The sequence below is a fragment of the Impatiens glandulifera genome, chromosome 1 (assembly GCF_907164915.1).
Source record: "Impatiens glandulifera chromosome 1, dImpGla2.1, whole genome shotgun sequence".
In the NCBI taxonomy this organism is placed as follows: Eukaryota; Viridiplantae; Streptophyta; class Magnoliopsida; order Ericales; family Balsaminaceae; genus Impatiens; species Impatiens glandulifera.
In genome coordinates this window covers 21,803,517-21,808,357 of record NC_061862.1, presented here as the reverse complement: position 1 = coordinate 21,808,357, position 4,841 = coordinate 21,803,517, and the positions used below count along the sequence as shown (strand labels likewise).

Here is a 4,841-nt window from a genome sequence, read left to right as displayed (position 1 = left end):
AGTTGATAGTTGCAAAATTTTTATATTTTTGTGATGGATTAACTTGACAACAGTATGAAAAAAGTACGGGTCCCTCGCACCATTGGTGTAACCACATGAATCATATATATAATATTAATAAAATGACTGTTGTTTTCTTTCATTCCTTCACCAACAACCAATTTGAGTACTGGACTTTTCAACTACTTTCACAATCCAAAAATCACCCCATGCATATATATAGCCCCACCTTCATCTTCTTTTTTCCTCACTAGCTAGCTAGCTACCTCTTCAAAAATACAAACATCGATCAAACAAGCGCGCGGGGACAAGATGAGCAATCGAGAATTCGGGCACAAGAGCCTTCTTGAAAGCGATGATCTTTACCAGTATATACTTGAAACCAGTGTCTACCCTAGAGAGCCGGAATCCATGAAAGAACTCAGGGAGGTCACTATTAAGCATCCACGGTCAGTTCTTTTCTTTTCTTTTCAATTTGTCAATTTATATTTATTAGGGAGTTACGTTTGCAAATTGAAACAGGAGCATAATGGCCACCTCTTCCGACGAGTGTCAGTTTCTGAACATGCTTTTGAAGCTGATCAATGCCAAAAACACCATGGAAATCGGCGTCTACACCGGATATTCTCTACTCGCCACCGCCCTAGCTATCCCCATGATGGAAAGGTAATATTTATTAATTAAGTCTGCTGTGCTTGTTAGAAAATAGTAGTTAGTACTCTTGAGATTTTGTATGTACAGTACGTAATAATTGGTAAAGAGGAGTGATAGAGAGAGGAAATTTGGTGAGGGAATGAGTTGGTATCAGTTGAAAAATGTAAAAGTGGGAGGAAAGAGAGAAAAATGAGAAATTATTTGATTTTTTCAGTGAATAAGATTATGCCACGTCATTCCCTCACCAAATTCCCTCACCAAATTCCCTCACCTAATCATTTCTCATTGGTAAAATATTGTATTGTACGTACAGATTCTAGCAATGGACATAAACAGAGAGGACTATGAGTTGGGTCTTCCAGTTATTGAGAAGGCAAGGGTGGCGCATAAGATTGAATTCAAAGAGGGACCGACTCTGCCAGTTCTTGACGAGATGTTGAAAGATGAAAAGAATTATGGAAGCTTGGATTTCATATTCGTAGATGCGGACAAGAACAATTACATAAATTACCACAAGAGGTTGATCGATCTGGTTAAGATCGGGGGAGTAATCGGTTATGACAACACCCTGTGGGGCGGCTCCGTGGCGGCGCCACCTGATGCTCCCTTAAAGAAGTACATAATGGACAGTAGGGACTTCGTTTTGGAGCTCAATAAAGCGCTAGCTGCTGATCCAAGGATCGAGATCTGCATGCTCTCCATTGGTGATGGTGTTACCCTGTGCCGTCGCATCAAATGATTTCCGCCCTATCTATCTATCTATGGCCCCTACTTATTTATCTATCTATATCCTATATCCTAAGTTCTATCTCTCTATCAGAAGTATATCTGTCTCTTGATGAAATTTTTAAGTATTATAAAAAATAACTATGCAAATGTACGAAGTTTCTGAATTCTGAATTGATTTAGAATTAGGTTTGAGAAAAATGAAGAAGCTATTGAGAAAAACGTGAATGGCTTTGGGAGCCTTCAATCCTAAGGGTGGCCAAAAAAATCCGATTAGAAAGATCCGACCTGTTGATCCGGTCGATTCGATCCGAAAAAATTCGCATCCGATGAATCGGATTCGGATATCGATCCGATCCGATATTTTTACCGGATTTCTGGATCGGATACGGATCGGGCAAAAAAGATTTTGGATATCCGAAGCCGATCCGATCATTTTTAAAATTTATTAAATAAACAAACACAAACAAAAATATAATTAAATAAATACAAATCCAACCAAAAATCTTTTTCTTCCTATATTTTCTTTCATGTTTCTCTTTACAAACCAAAATAAAAATATTATTAAATAATTACAAATTAAACAAAAATCTATCTCTTCCTTTCTTCTCTTTACAAACCCAAACAAAAATACAAAATCTCCCTCTTTCTTATGTTTTCTCCCATTTTCCTTTACAAACCCAAACAAAAATATGTCTCTTTCATTTGTTTTTCTTCCCATTTCCCTTTGTTCTCAAATCGTCATTATTCATAATTGAAATCCTTAATAGAACAATTTCAATTTTCTAGCATATGAAAAAAATTAAAATATGAAAAAAATCGGATCAACGGGTATCCGGTTGGCCGATCCGATCCGGTATTTTCGGATCGGATAATGGTCGGATAACGGATCGGATACGGATCGCAATTTTTGAAAAAAATAAAAGCGGATATCCGATCCGAAATACCGGATTGTATCCGATCCGTAGGTTTGACCACCTCTATTCAATCCCTTTTATTAATGTAATAAATTTGTTATAATCCCTGAAATATCTATCAGGTTTTAATAAGGATATAAACTTATAAAAACATATAATATAAAATATTAACATATTTTCACATCCCTTCCTCAAAATGAACATCCCTTAAGTTCTGTTGGGTCAGCTCATTTGGCAGTTGGGCCTAACAAATTAATAAAGCCCATTAGGGCATATTTAATTAAGGAAAAAAAAACACAGCAGTTTTGGGTTGTTTTTTTCTCTCTCCCTCTTCCAGCAGTTCTTCCTCCATTGAAGCAGCAATTCCTCCATTGAAGCAGCATGTTCTTCTTCTGATTTCCTTTATCTCTTCTCCATTTGGTTAGCCATCTTTAGTGATGATGATAATGTATGTGAATGACAAGTTAGGATGAGGTCAATTGATAACTTTTGTTAGATTACCTCTAGGCTTGTATTGAACTACATTGTATACCCATTTGATATAGTGGATGATTTAAGTGGCCGAAGTGTCCCATGGTTTTACCTAATTTGGGTTTTCCACGTAAAATCTTGGTGTCCTGCTCTCTGTTTCTTTGATTGTTTGATTGTTTGATGCTCAATTGTTTTGGCTGCCTATTTGATTACACAAAAGGGAAAAAGAATTGTTAGGCCTTGTTGTAGCTTATTTATTTCTGAATTGCTAAACAAGTGCTATTATTCGATTTCTACAACAAGTGGTATCAGAGTTGAGTTCGTTTGGTGGTGATTCTTGTATAATTCAAATGGAAGAATTGTTGAGTAGTAATGGCACGATGATCAAACTCACATCTACCAATTACACAATCTGGAAGTCACGGATGGAGGACTTATTGTGTAATTATGATTATGAAGACACTATTTTAGGTGATAAAGGAAAACCAGAGGCTATGACAGATGCTGATTGGAAGAAGCTAAACAGAAAGGCAGTTGGTAAAATCAGGCAATGGGTTGACAACAGTGTGTATCAGCATGTGGCTACTGAAGTTAATGCTTATAAAGTGTGGACTATTTTGAGTGAACTGTATGAGAAGAACAACACTCATAACAAAGCATTTCTATTTAGGAAGCTTTGCTCGTTGAAATATCAAGATGGGTCTTCTATGTCTGAGCATTTAAATGTTTTTCATGGGATTCTAAATGAGTTGGCTGCGATAGGAATGAAATTTGATGATGAGCTTCATGCTATGTGTTTGATTAATTCACTGTCTGATAGTTGGGAGACACTTGTGGTTTCAATTACCAATTCCGTTCCACAAGGTAAGCTCACTTTGAAAATGATGAAAGAGAGCGTGTTGAATGAAGAGGGTAGAAGAAAAGAACATGGCTTCTCGACTCCAAGTCAGGTGTTCGTGACTGAGAAAAGGGGTAGAAGTAAAAGTAAAACTCCAAAGAATCGTAGTGGCAGTTCAGATAGGTCACGGGGAATATCCAGCTCGAGAAAAGAGATTACATGTTATCATTGTGGCAAGCCAGGACACAAGAAGTATCAGTGCAGATCTTTAAAGCGGGAACAAAAGGAGAATAAGCAAGATGGAAGTAGTAAGGTTGCAGATGTGGGTGGTAACGACATCGATATTGTTTACGACAATGATAGTATCAACCTTGTTTCTCAAGATACACAATGGGTGGTAGACTCGGGTGCTTCTTATCATGTCACCAATCGTTGTGATATATTTGCTTCTTACACTAGTGGACAGTTTGGTTCAGTGACGTTGGGAAACCATGTTACGTGTAAGATTATTGGAAAAGGAGATGTTTATTTGGATACTAACACTTCGTGCAAGCTACTTTTGAAGAATGTTCGACATGTTCCCGATATTCGGATGAATTTAATCTCTACTGGTATTCTTGATGATGAGGGCTATCATAGTTACTTTGGTGAAGGAAAATGAAAACTCACTAAGGGGTCTTTGGTGATAGCTAAAGGAAAGAAGGTCGGTTCTCTTTATGTGACAGAGACTAAGTCTTACGGGAGAGAAGCAAATGCAGTTAATGATTGTTCAGCACAGCTTTGGCATAAGCGACTTGGTCACTTAAGTCAGAATGTCATGCGAGTTCTCTCCAAGACAATCGATCTTCAAGGCTTAAAGTCCATGGATTTGAAGACATGCACAAATTGCTTAGTTGGTGTTACAAGCGTAACATGCTGGCCTCGGTCCGGGCTTGATTGCGGATGGCTAGGACCGAGAGGTACCCAAAAAGAGTCGCGGGGGTGCGGCAGGGTACCGGAGATGAGGAAGACTATGGAACTAAAGTTGGTGTTCTGGCACTTGTGTGAAGCGCCAGGACCGAGAAGAAGCGTGTCGAGATGAAGTCGTGTGCGGGCGACTTGGGTGCAGGGTTTCAGCCGAGTTGTCTTGGCTGTGTGTTGGCCAGGACCGAGGGGTGCCGAGAAGAGTGCCGCGGGCGTGCGGCACTAGCGCCAGAATGCTATGTAATCAATGTTGATGTCGGACCGAAGGGTTG

General features: G+C 38.8%; 1 pseudogene; it reads left to right on the top strand.

The window, feature by feature from the left end:
- The first annotated feature begins 285 nt into the window (after positions 1 to 285).
- LOC124920707 lies at positions 286 to 1,500 on the top strand (annotated as a pseudogene).
- Positions 1,501 to 4,841: the final 3,341 nt, after the last annotated feature.